This window comes from Chrysochloris asiatica, unplaced genomic scaffold (genome assembly GCF_000296735.1).
Source record: "Chrysochloris asiatica unplaced genomic scaffold, ChrAsi1.0 scaffold00055, whole genome shotgun sequence".
NCBI classification, from domain to species: domain Eukaryota; kingdom Metazoa; phylum Chordata; class Mammalia; order Afrosoricida; family Chrysochloridae; genus Chrysochloris; species Chrysochloris asiatica.
In genome coordinates this window covers 9797880-9812469 of record NW_006408573.1, presented here as the reverse complement: position 1 = coordinate 9812469, position 14590 = coordinate 9797880, and the positions used below count along the sequence as shown (strand labels likewise).

Sequence of the window (14590 nt, the reverse complement as noted above, 5' to 3'; positions counted from 1 at the left end):
CAGATAGACTACATCTGTGGAAAGAGAAGATGGAAAAGCTCCATATCATCAGTGAAGACAAGGCCAGGGGCAGACTGTGGAACAGACCATCAATTGCTGATATGCAAATTCAAATTAAAGCTGAAGAAAATGAAAACAAATCTACGAGAGCCAAAATATGTTTGTTGTTAGGTGCCATTGAATTGGTACCAACTATAGCAACCCCATGCACAACAGCACGGACCACAACCGGGTCCTGCACCATTCTCACAATTGTTGCTACTGTTTAAATCCACTGCGGCTGCCACTGTCCCACCATCTCACTGGGGGTCTTCCTCTTTTTATCTGACCCTCCATTTACCAAACATGATATCCTTCTCCAGGGACTGGTCTCGGCTGACCATATATCTGAAGCCAGTACTCAAGAAGCACTCTGGCTGTACTTCTTCCAACTCAGATTGGGTTGTTCTTTTGGTGGTCCATGGTATTTTTATTTTATTTTATTTTAGGTTAAAAATAAGAAGAAGTAATTTTATTTAAGTCAGTAAAAACAAACAAACAAACAAACAAACCCCAAGAACAATTTACAAACATTTTTGTAGACATTAATGGTTTAAATGTTCCTTATTGTCTATGAGTATATGCATATAAAAAACAATAAACTGGAATCAAAGAAAGCTTTTAAAATCAGTTTTACCTGACTTCTATATCTAAGACTAGAGCTTTCAGTTATCCCTCTAATAGCATACTGTTGTTGTTGTTAAGTGCTCTTGAGTCGATTCCAACCCAGAGCGACCCTGTATAGGGTTTCCAAGGAGCAGCTGGTGAGCTTGAACCACTGACCTTGCAGTTCAAATGACTTTGCAGTCTGATGCATTAGCCTACAGCACCACACCAGGACTCCAATAGCATACTACAGACACTGTTATCCCAAACTGTCTATAAAGCCATGGCTGTAGCAGATACACAGGAAAATACAGAACATCCTTAAAAATACCTAACTGGGGAGAAATTATACATATAAAAAATGTTCAGTAAACACTGATACAGGTTGTATTTTGGACTATCTGTTAAAAATATGTGATAAACAGGTTATCAGGAAATATTTCAGTCAAAAATAATTATGTACAATTTCACCCAAAAAAATGAAAATAGTTAATCATGCCCAAGAATCCTAAAAATGCTGTTTTAAAAAAGTGTCTTACTTTCTTTGTTGTTGTTGTTGGTAGACATATGATAATTGCTAAATAAAACAAGGCTAGGAGTCCTGGTGTGGCGCTGTGGGTTAATGCATCAGACTGCAAAGTCGTTTGAACTGCAAAGTTGGTGGTTCAAGCTCAGCAGCTGCTCCTTAAAGTTCTATACAGGGTCACTGTGGATCGAAACTGACTCAACAGCACATAAGAACAACAACAGACTAATTACATTATGATCTAAAAAAAGATTATCGTAAAATCATAGCATGATATTATATTTTGAAGTTAATGTGCACATTGCATTTTCATAAAAGTTATTTAAAGAAGTGTAATGACCACACAGTAGAGAATCATCTAGTCTATCTGAACTTCTAAACATGGAGGAAGAATACCGTTTTTAGTAGAATTATTTTATGAGATGTTTTAAAGTGGTCCCTGGGTCAACAATGGAATACCAAGCATGTACATGTGAGCTGGGGACGGGGAAAGGGAGGGTAGGAAATGTAGGATTTCAAGTACATGGGGGCTTCATGGAAAAACTTCAGTATCTTTAAATTCCATTTTTCCACAGACTTTTTGAAGCCGTATTGTATCTGATCCTCCAACAACATTTTGGGGGGTTTCATTTTAATACATTCTCTTGGTTTCAGGAGTTCATCAGTTTTAAGGCTTATTATAAAATCAGCAATCCCTCATCTCCATGTTCTCCCCCTCACATGCCCTCCCCTAGAAACAATGACTGTTTTGGATTTATCTCAATATCTTATTAACAAGCCTGTGCTGCTGCCTCTTGCTATTGTAATTTTAGGCGTTATTGATTTTTGATTACAGAAAAGGTGTCTGCCTTTCACCTACCCTAAACCTATGCCTTTATCCTGCCAACAACCTCTCAGTCCTTGGCATAATTAATATTCAGTGCTGACATCAGCATGTTTAGGTAAACACTATTCACACCGGTAGAATGAATGCCTTCCCTTCCCTCATCAGTTTAGGATCCGCTCTTCATTTGTTTGCTTTTTCTGTGTTGCAGTTCAAGCGTAAACTCTTTGCCAATTGTCCTAACCTCTCCATATGTCCTGATGCATCAGGTAGATCAGAAAGTCACTTCCTTTAAAAGCCTGGTCCAATCTAGCAGGAAGTAGGAGGAGACTGGGGCGCAGTTAGGGAAAGTAATGCCTGGAAGAGAAATCTAAAGCTAATGTGAGCCTGGCACTGAGCCTGCTCAGTGTAAAAGCTCCTGAACAGCTTCTTACTAAGGAGTATGACTCTCAGCAAGGAGTGAGCGAATTTTTACCAATTCACTGCAAACACATGTTGCGTGGTTTTCTCTGAGAACAACTCCAAGGGCAACTGTAGAACCCTAACACTGGAAGAGCATGGTCTAAACAAGGAAGAAGAAGTCCAGAGATGTACATTAGAAATCTACACAGGCAGTTGCTGGGTCAGTCCTTAGGCAGGCAGCAAGTTCTAGAGCAGCAGAGAAATCTATACCTATCCTGCAAATCTCTGCCACGGTGACCCAAGTCATCATGAGCAAGAGAAGCCAGAATCAAGGATGAGTAAGTTTAGTCACTTTAAACATAGAAAATCATTCCACATGGATATTGCACTGTGGTCCACTGCACATAAAGGCAAGAACTAGCTCCATTTCAATCCCACTTTTTTTTAATATGGGCCAGAAGGGTAATATGAACCAATACTTGACACAAAGGTTCTTTACTTTCTTGGGAGATGACCCTGCTTCTACTGAGGGGCCATCTATTTTCTTCTCTATTCTTTATTCCTTACTTTCCCGAATTCCTAACATAGCATGTACTAAAATGATCAAACGCTTTAAAAACCATGAACAACAATGTTATTGTTCGGTGCTATTTCATGGGAACCTATGCACAACAGAATGAAACACTGCCCTTCCCGGAACCATCCTCACAATCACTGCTGTATTTGAGTCCATTGTTTCAGCCACTATGGCAATCCATTTTATTGAGGGTCTTCTCTTTATTTATTATTTTTTTTGCTGACTGTCTACTTTTCCAAGCATGAGTGATAGTCACCAGTGATATAAAAATCTATCCAATCCATTTAAAAAAAAACAACAAAAAACTAAATAAGCTGTTATGACAAGTTTTATTTGTTTTTCAAAAATGAGTCTCTTGACTTAGTCAAGGATTCAGGAGCATAAAGAATTATTCAGTGCATTATTCAAAAGGATGCATTTGTTCAAGGGACACCTTAATTTTCTTTGTCTTCTTCCGAAGAGCAAGTTGTGGGAATGCCTGAAAGTCATGAAGTCATGTGAATCTAAAACACTTTTACTGAAACTTGATTCCTTGAGCCAGAGGAAGGTCCTTACTGTAGTTGATGGTACAAGTAGATCTTCTCATATACTGTTTCCAGGCATCACTGCCAGACTCTCGACCACCACCAGTATGTTTCTCATCTCCAATTCCAGCCTCACTTATTGGACTATTGACATTTACAGTGCCACAGTCTGTCCCCTTAGGGCCAAGCCAGAGGAAGATTCTTCCCAAATCTTTGGCAAAAATGCTACTTAAAAGCCCCTGTTTTACTTCCTTATTCCAAGCAAAGACCTCTTCTTCATTCTTGAATTTAAAGACATAAAAAATTGGAACAAAAGTCTCTGTATGTGTGATGGATGTATTATGGCCAAGACCTGCCACAATCGTTGGTTCCACATAATTTCCAGAGCAACCTATAACCCTGCCACCATAGACTACTGTGCCATCTTCTTTCTTGCTTCTTCCACTGCCCAAGGAACATGCTCACTTCCTGTTTTGTGTGGACTGGCCCATAGGGAATATTAGAGTCCCAGGGGTTTCCAACATGGATCTGTGCATAGGCCTTTTTTCAGTTTATCTACAACTTCATCATGGATGCTTTCATTTAAAACAGTCCCTTGCAGTAGTATACCTCTGGCCAACTGTCCCCACGGCTGCAAAAAGAGCTGATGGAATGACTAAACTGAAGTCTGTATCCTCAAAAGCAATAATGGCATTGTTTCCTCCAAGTTCTAATAATCTTCTCCCAAACCTCTCCTGAACCATAAGTGCCACTTTTTTTTTCCTACCTGTGTGCTTCCAGTGGAGAACAGCAGGTTCACCTGCTCATCTTTGTCCATTGCTATGCCAATATCTGCTCCACCACAAGTCAAAGAACAAATTGCACCAGGGAATGTGTTGTCTTCCAGAACTTTGGCTATTATCCTTGTGACTGCTACACTAATGAGGGAAGTTGTTGGAGCTCCTTTTCAAGGGCTGACATTCCCACAGATCATTGCGATAGCATTGTGCCAGCCATACACTGCTATAGGGAAGTTGAAAGCAGGGATGATTCCAACCAGGCCTATGGGATTCCATTGTTCAATGAGTGCATGGCCAGGTCTTTCAAAAGGCAAGATGGGTCCCTCAGTCATCTGTGATAAGCCAACAGCATAATCACAAAGACCACATATTCCTGAACTTCTCCCACACCTTCTACTAAGATTTTGCCTATTTCCAAAGATATCAAGCTTGCTAGAATTTGAATCTTCTCCCTCAAGGCATCACCCATCTGTCTTACTCTTTCTCCTCATTTTAGAATAGGAACATCTGCCCAGACTTTCCATGCTTCTCTTGCTTTCTTTATGGTTTCTTCATACTCTGCTACACTTGCCTGTTGAACTCTTGCTATTGGCTCATTGTTAGCAGGACAGTAGGTTGTAACCACCTCGCCTTGGCCTCTCCAGTTTCCATTATACTCGCCCTTGTTTTCCTCATGGAACCCGAGTTCTTTCAGCTATGCATACTGGGGTTGATTGATCAGCAGAGTGGACATGAAGGCGGCTGGCCTGCTGCTCCAATGTCCAGAGAGCTTGCTCCGTTTTGCAATGTGCAGACAGAAAAAGTCTCTGTGGTACTTTTAACATTCTCCTCCAACACCATCACTCAAATGCATCAATTCTTCTAAGGGCTTCCTTATGGACTGTGCAACTTTCACATGCATAATGTGCCAGACTGCAAAGCCGTTTGAACTGCACGGTCAGCGGTTCAAGCTCACCAGCTGCTCCTCGGAAACCCTATACAGGGTCGCTATGGGTCAGAATCGACTTGACGGCACTCAACAACAACAACATGATATTATTGAAAATACCATGACTTGGATAGGGCACATCTTAATCCTCAAACTAACACCTTTGCTTTTAAAAACTTTAAAGAGGTCTTGTGCAGCAGATTTGCCTAATGTAATATGTCAGTTGATTTCTTGACTGCTGCTTCCATGAACGTTGATCTCATGACTGCTGCTTGATTGATCCGAACAAAATGAAGTCTTTGACAACTTCTATCTTTTCTCCATTTATATGGACGTTGTTTATTGGTCCAATAGTGGAGAATTTTGTTTTCTTTACATTGAGGTGCAACCCATAAGGAAGGCTGTGGTCTTTGATCAGTAAATATTTTAAATCATCTTTGCTTTCAGCAAGCAAAGTTGTATCACCTGCATATTGCATATTGTTAATAAGTCTCTGGTAGTGTAGTGGCTACGAATTGGGCTGCAAACTACAAGGTCAGCAGTTCAAAACTAGCAGCTGCTCTGTGGGAGAAAGATGAGGCTTTCTGCTCCCGTAAAGATTTACAGCCTCGGAAACCCTGTTCAGGGTCGCTACGGGTCAGAACCAACTTGACGGCACTTAACAACAACAATCCTGAAGTCATGTTCTTCTTCATATAACTCAACTTCTCAGCCAATGAGCTCAGCATAGAGATTGAATAGGTATGGTGAAAGAACACAACCCTGGCATATACCTTTCCTAATTTTAAACCATACACTGTTCTCTTGATCTATTCAAACAACTGACTCTTGGTCTACAGATTTCTAATGAATACAATCAAATGTCCCTGAATACTCATTCTCCACAATATTGTCCATAGCTTGTCATGATCCACACAATCAAAAACCTTTGTGTAGTAAATAAAGCACAGGAAAACATCTATTTTTCTCTGCTTTCAGACAAGATCCATCTGACATCAGCAATGATATCCATTGTTCCACATCCCCTTCTGAATCCAGCTTGAACCTCTGGAAGTTCTCTTTCAATATGTATTTGCAGCCATTTTTGTATTATCTTTAGTAAAATTTTACTAGCATGCGATATCAATGATACTGTCTGAGGATTTCTGCATTTCTTTGGGTCACCTCTATTTGGAATGGTCATAAATACAAATCTCTTCCAGTCAGTTGGCCAGGTAGTTGTCTTCCAAATTTCTTGGCATAGATAAGTGAATACCTCCAATGCTGCATCAGTTTGTTGAAATAGTTCAATTTATATTCCATCAGTTCCTGGAAATTTGGACAGTAAATAAGGAAAATAGTAAAATAATTGATGTATTTGAGTTACGGTGTTGGAGGAGCATATTGAAAGTACCATGGGCTCCCAACCACATATTGACAGAGTTATTCTTTTTGAACAACTACCTCTTGGTCTATGTACAGATTCCTCATGAGCACAATTAAGTGGTCTGGAATACTCATCCTTCACAATGTTGTCCATAGCTTGTCATGATCCACACAATGAAAAGGCTTTGCATAGTCAATAAAGCACACGTAAACATCTTTCTGGTAGTCTCTGCTTTCACCCAAGAACCATCTGATGTCAGCAATCTAGCCTAAACCTCTGGAAGTTTTCTATCAATGTATCATTGCAGCCATTTCTGTATTGCCTTTAGTAAAACTTTACTCACATGGGATATCACAGATATTGTCCGAATATTTCTGCATTGGGTCACTTCTCTTTGGAATGGGCACAAATACAGATCTCTTTCAATCATTTGGCCAGATAGTTGTCTTCCAAATTTCTTGGCATAAATAAGTGAGTGCCTCCAGTGTCACCTCACTTTGTTGAAAGATTTCAGTTGGTATTCCATCAGTTCCCAGTTCTTTGTTCTTTGCCAATGCCTTCGAAGCAACTTGGACTACTTCCTTCAGTATCATTGGCTCCTGATCATATGTTACCTCTTGAAATGAATGAACATTGACTACTTCTTTTTGGTACAGTGACTCTGTGTATTCCTTCAATCTTATTTTGATGCTTTTTGCATCATTCAATATTTTGCCCATAGAATCCTTTAATATTGAAAGTTGAGGCTTGAATATTTTATCCATTTCTCTCAGCTTGAGAAATGATGAGCACCTTCTTCCCTTTTGGTTTTCTAACTCCAGGTCTTTGCATATTTCATTATAATATTTGACTTTGTCTTCTCGAGTTGACCTTGAAATCTTCTATTCAGCTTTTTTACCTCCTTTTGCTTTAGCATCTCTATGCTGGAGAGCAAGTTTCAGAGTCTTTTATGACATCCATTTTGGTCTTTACCTTCTTTTTTTGTCTTCTTAATGACCTTTTGCTTTCTTCCTGTTTGATGTTCTTGATGTCATCCCACAACTATTCCAATCTTTGGTCTTTAGTATCTAATGCATCAAATATGTTCTTCAGATTCTATCTAAATTCAGGTCAGATATGTTCAAGGTCATATTTTGACTTTTGTGAACTTGTTTTTGTGGACAATTTGATTTCTGTGTATTCCATCTGGTGAGGTCCATGTGTATAGTCATTTTTGTTGTTGTTGTTGGTTTTTAATCTGGCTGTGGGTTTATCTAACACAACATAATTCCCTCCCACTTTACTGAGATGGCTGACCACATCTACAAACAAATCTGCCTCTAAACTGAAATTCAGTTGCTGACCCAGCCCCGGCTTCAGTGTTCTTGTCAGCACCAGGAGGCCCAATGCTCCCTGTCAGTGTGTGCCTCTGTTAGCTTCCTCTCGAGTCAGTCTTGCAGGTCGGTCATCCTCCAGACCTTTAGTTTGTGGTCTGCCAGTCTCAGGATGGCTGTGGTGCAGGGTGGCAGGCACAGTCTCTGGGGGCAGGTGGAGGTAATCATGGAGGTACTGGATACCCTCGTTGGTAAGGTACCAGTAAAAGTGCCGCCAGGCAAACTGTTCCTTGACGTAGCCTTGTGATTTGAGAGACTGCATAGGCTTCATGACGAGCAAGGTGGACACATTCTTGCCTGCCAGTTCAGGGTGCTTTGGCATGTGGACATCCTTCTTGGCTACCATCACCCCCTCCTTAAAAAGGAGTTCATCAGTGGCAATCCAATTTTTCTTGGGCATCAACATGGCAGCAACTGCTACGACCAGGTCCAGGATTGGAAAGGGCTATATAGTCATCTTTTTGTTGTTTAAAAAGGTATTTACAATGAAGAAGTCATTGGTCTTGAAAAACTCTGTCATCCACTCCCAGCATCATTTCTACCAAGGCCATATTTTCCACCTACTGGTCCTTCCTCTTTGTTTCCAACCTTTGCATTTAAATCACTAGTAATTATTAACACATCTTGATACTTAAGAAGTTGGTAGAATTTTTGAATTTAAATCATCACTGGCCTTAGTGGTTGGTGTGTGAATTTGGATAATAGTAGTGTTGACAGATCTTTCTTGCAAGTGTAAGGATATTATCCTATCACATACAGCCTTGTACTTCAAGACAGATCTTGATATGTTCTGTTTGATGATGAGTGCAACACTATTCCCAGCATAGGAAACCATGTGATTGTCACATTCAAAATGACCAATACCAGTCCATTTCAGCTTATGAAAGCATATGATACTGATGTTTATGCATTCCATTTCATTTTTGAAAATCTCCAATTTTCCTAGATTCATATTTTGTACAATCCATGTTCTGATTATTAATGGATATTTACAGCTGTTTGTCTTCATTTTGAGTTGTACCCCATCACTACATGAAGGTCCCAAAGACTTTACTCTATTCATGCTAACTTGGTCAACTCTACTTTGAGGAGACTGCACTTCCCTGGTTGTATTTTGAGTGCCACCTTCCAACCTGAGGGGCTCATCTTCTGGTATTATATTTGACAATATTCTGATGCTCTTCATCATGTTTCAATATTCAATATTCTGGTGCTTACAGTGTTCCACTGCTAGTCACAAGATTTTCAGTGAGTAAATATTTGGAGGGAATCTGTCTCTCCTTCTTCCTAGTCTGTCTTCCACTGGAAGCTCAGCTGAAACCTGTCCACCATGGGTCACTCTGCTGGTATTTAAAATACCTGTGGCCTAGCTTCCAGAATCGCAGCAGCAGACAAGCCACCACGGTTATGGCAAACTGACAGACTGATGGCATAATGTATAAAGATTTGACAACTGATAGTGCGTCTCCCTTATTATACACTAGCACACAATAGGACAACTGAACATAAAGTGGAGCCTAGAGTAGGAACCCCAGGTGTGACACTGTAGGATCATCACTTGACTGGAAACCACGAGGTCACCAGTTTTAACCCACCTGACACTTCTCAGAAGCCCTACACAGGCTGTCTATGAGTTGGAACAGACTCGATGGCCCTTAACAAAAACAACAGTAAGATTAGGGATGGGAATCACTGATACCACTGTAATTCCTAAATACCGTTTTTGAGGTAAGCTAAAACATTAATAGTTATCATAGTTTTTGGAAACAAAAACATATATCTATATAGCTATATATAGATATATCATATATCTATCTATCTGTCATTTTTGTTATGTGCCTCTGAATCTGTTCAAACTGACATTGCAGTCTAGTGAATTAACCCATACCATCACACCAGTATATGTATATATGCTTGCTCACAATTCCAAAAGAACAGGAAATTCTACCCAACAATCCAAAGCACCACACCAGGACTCCTACATATATATGTTGTTGTTTCCATTTATGTATGTTGTTGTTGTGTTGTTGAGTTGGTTCCAATCCATAGCGACCCTGAGAAGGATTTTCCAAGAAGCAACTGGTTAGCTTGAACCGCTGACATTGTGGTTCAAACTGACTTTGCGTCCCAGAACATTAAACCACAGTGCCACACCAGGGCTCCATATACAATTGTGTAAACACTTGCTACTTGTACACAATTCCAAAAGAACAGGAAATTCTACCCAACAATCCAAAGTCTAAAGCCGAAGACCAAAGGGCCTGAGTTTAGAGAGCTACCCTTTGTTTGGCCAAACTAACCTCTCCCAAAGGTTTTGTAGAAGTTCTAGATTCTTTACTATTATTACCACTATCACCCTGTTAACATCCAATGGGACTAGTAGAGGGAATGATGGGCTTTAGGAGAGGGTAATGACTATAAAGAGAGAAAGAGAGAGCAAGTCTATACCTCTACTGTGTGCCAAGTGTTGAATTCCATTCTTTGATCTAAAGGAGAACAAAGTAGACATGGGATAAGAAGAGTACGTTATGTATGATGTAACCAACGTCTATGAGAAATCTATCAAGAAGATTCTGTGAGTGCATGACATTGGATAGGTTGGAGACTCAGGGTGCTTATAAAGCAATGAGGATAAATTATCTAGAGAAAAAGTTGTAGGTAGAGAACGGGCATTCCAGATTGAGGGAACGTGTATATTCAAAGGTGTGAAGTTGGAGAAAACACAATACAAAGACACAGAAAGCCTTGGACATGTTTCATTTGTTTTGCATGTGTTATCTCATTTAATCCTCATACCTACCCTATGAAGTAGGCATTGCTCTTTTCCCCAGTGTCAAATAAGGAGGCAAATGTATGATATTGAGTAACTTGCCCAAGATTACCATTTCTGAGATCACATTTAAGTCAGATTTAATAATGTTTGAAACTGGAACTTCTGTGTTAGAGGAATATTGAGTTTATTAATAGTGAAACAACCATGGGAAACTTACTGGGGCAGTTTGATCTACACACTTATCAAAAGAATAGGTAAAATTTGAGCACATGGATACATCAAGTTATTTTGCATCTAGAAGAAACAAATTAACTCTCAAGAAGCTTTAGTTCATTATTCATTTGTGCAACTCAAATTTAAACAACATTAGAAATTAGTCAACATCCTACACTATCCTTGTAAGCGAAGACGGACTTTGCAATTATTTTAAGAGGCTGACAGATATTATTCAACCTGCTTTAAGTAGAGAAAGCCGGCCATCATATCCCATTCATTTCACGTTTGCATTTAACAATCACTCCAAAATTGACTACAGAATGTCCACCTCTGAATTTAGAGCTAGTTGTTCCAAAATGCCACGCAGGAACATCTGGTCATGGTCTTTTCTTCTACACAAAAAGAAAGGAGAGGAAGTTCATGAGATTCATAGTGACATTTGTCATGTGTTTTCTGGTGGCTGACAACTTGTCAGAAGGTGTGATATCATAGGGAACGTTTCAGTCGTCATGGCCATATGCGTTGTCAAGGGCTTAAAAACATAAAGGCAGGAAAAAAAGATTACCTTTCAAAATCACTGAAGAGCAAATATTCCAGGTATGCAGAAGAGACAAGTGATTCTGAATCTCATTGGATGGGCTACCCCTTTGCAATCATCCATGATGAGTTATTGCATGTCTCTTTCAAGCCTCACGACTGCATCTAACTTCAAGAATAGGGAAGTAAATAAGACATAGATTGTTTTCTGTGCTGCTACCAACACCTATTTCGTGTGGTATTCTCCCTTACAGTCATGCTTAATCACATTTTCAGACAGGTTTTCAACCTGGGAAAGCCATGCTCCATGCCTGGTTCCATTAGCAGGTACTGTAGCTCTTGTCATTATAAGATGCTACACATTGGTTTGCTCATGCAAGGTTCTCACTCTGCTGACTCTTATGAAAATGCAGTTCCAAATATGTGTTATAAAATATTTGAGTAGACATTTCCAAAAGTCATGGTCATCACTTTTCAAGCCCCTGGATACAGGGTTTCAGCGATGATGATTAAAATTCCATTTAAAATATAAATCCTCAATGGAGTTTCAAAATGTGTTTAATCCACAGTGTCATACATTCTAAGGTGATTGTTAAAATTCCTCCAACGTGCAAGTAACACAGTTTTACCTTTTCTAACTTTTATGTTTATCAAGTTTAGCAAACCTCTTTCTTCCCATGTGAAATGCTGACGTCCTGTTTGTTAAGATTCTCTGGACACAACAGTAACTGAAATATAATTTGATTAGCTTATTCTTTTCTAGTATTTGATTCCAAGAACGCAGGGTAGCACACAGAATCAAAGGTAAAGCTGGGTGCTTTTCAACATGCACAGTCTCTTTCTAAAACTAATATTTGCGGCATATGAGCATGCAAAGAATAGAAATTCCAGGATCATTCTAATTTGGATCATGGGCTCATCATGACTGGGAGGTGGAGAAATGGAGTGATTATTAAGAATGTGAGAATGGAAGTTCTCTAAATGATAATCCAAGTGCAATTACCAAAAATTGGAGTTCTGGTGTGGTGTTGTAGGATAAGCACCTGACCGCAAGGTCACTTTGAACTGCAATGTCGGTGGTTCAAATCCACCAGTTGCTTCTCAGAAACCCTATACAAGGTCACTGTGAGTCAGAAAGGACTGGACGGCACTAATTAGCAACAACAATATTACCAAAAAAGGGGACAAAGAGGCAAATACTCACAGTATACTAGTGTTTGGCTTTTCTTTGGCTGGTTTGATCTATTTTGTCTTGTTTGTTGCTTTTGTATTGTTAAGTCCAGGTCCTATTTTATTTTTAAATCGTTACACTAAAATACTCAAATTCCCATCAGTAGTCAAATTGATAAAGTGTGTTGTATTCACACAATAGAACACTACACAGCAAGGAGAATAAACCTCCCATAATTATACAAAAATATGGAAGAATCTCACAAACATAATGCAGAAAAAAGAAGTCAGACAAAAATAGAACACATTGTATGTTCTCAAGGATATAAATTACAAAAAGAGGGCAAAGCTTATTTATGGTGTTAGAAAATCTAGATTTTTGGAAACCCATCAGAACAAGGGAGTAGTGATTTGAAGAGGATGTTAAAGGGCTCCTGGGATATGGATTGTGTTCTGTCTGTTGACCTGGGTGCTGGCATTAAGAAAATGTGTTGAATTTGTGAAAATGCATCAAATTGTAAATGTATATAAATATTTTGGTCTTTACAGTTGCCTGAGACAAAAGGAAAAATCTGTAACCCTGGTGCTGTCTTTATTGAAATTTTGATATCGTATTATGTATGGACTTTTAAAACATCAATTTCATTTTTAGAAAATTACATTAAAATATTATTTATCTTGATTACTGAGTGTTTGGGTGCCCCTTACATTTTGTTCCAAAGCAATCACCTCACACTTGAAAGAATAAAACCAAAGGACCTTAAATAGCTGGCTCAAATCATAGAAATAATTTCTTCCTCCTAGAAAGATTCTTTCTTCAACACTTGTAGAGTTTTCTATGTGCACCACCCTCCTCCCTCTATAGGGATACATGCAACTATGAACCTCTTACCGTTTCTCTAAAGAGTAGACCAACTAACCCGAATTATTTTAATCTTATATGGAATCTATAATCATTCTCATTTTACTAAAGAAGAAAAGAGAATGAAACAGAATATGTATTTGTCCAAAACTGCAGAGCTAGGAAAAGTGAGATCAGAAGTCACCCTTGTGTATATGGCTGTCTAGTTTCAGTTTAAGTATTTTTTATTAAACCTCCCTATCCCACACTGTGAAGTACAACCAAGCCTAGAGTAGAATTTGGAACCTATGGTTAGCATGGTCACTGTTAGTTGCTATCAAGTAGGCTATGATTTACAGTGACTGTCATGGATAGAATCATATCCACCAAAACGCTTGGGTGGCTTGGCAGTTATGTAATGATAGAACGTGGCAGGCATGTCATGATGCAATCACTCTCCTCCAGGATGTAATTATTCTGTGTATTAGGAAACCTCACTTTGATGATGTGAATGAGGCAGCTGCATGTAGTCTACAGGATTCAATTGTATCTTGAGTGGATCTTTTTTGAAATACAAAATAAATTAAACAAGCAAGCCGAACTCATGGGACTAACTACTACCAAGAAAAAAAGAGCCAGAAATTGAGTGCATGTACTATGAAGCAGCTAGGTCCAGAGGAAGACTGACTTAAGATGCATGGAGATCCCCAAGGAATGCTGAACCTACAGATACAGAAAGGTGACAAGGACTTTTCTCCAGAACTGCCAAACAGAGAGAGGCTTCCTCAGAGTTGACACTCCGAATTTGGGTTTGTAGCTTCCTCAACTGTGAGAGAACAATGTTTTGTTTGTTGAAGACATCCATTTGTGGTTTTTCTGTTGTTGTTGTTAAGTGCCATCAAGTTGGTTCCAATTCATAGTGAACTGATATAGGGTTTCCTAAGAGTGACTGGTGAGTTTGAACCACCGACCTTGTGGTTCTATGCTTATCCTACAGTGCCACACCAGAAGTCCATCTCTGTTGTAGCAGCATTCAATAATTAAGACAGGGGACTTATGTATGACAGAATAAAACATTGTGTTCCTAGTTTTGCCTGGGAGTCATAGCCG

At 39.2% G+C, this 14590-nt stretch overlaps 2 pseudogenes; both read right to left on the bottom strand.

Annotated features, from left to right (window-relative positions):
- Positions 1-3487: 3487 nt before the first annotated feature.
- LOC102831220 lies at positions 3488-5066 on the bottom strand (annotated as a pseudogene).
- Positions 5067-7849: 2783 nt separating this feature from the next.
- On the bottom strand, positions 7850-8349 carry LOC102825229 (annotated as a pseudogene).
- Between the last annotated feature and the right edge of the window lie 6241 nt (positions 8350-14590).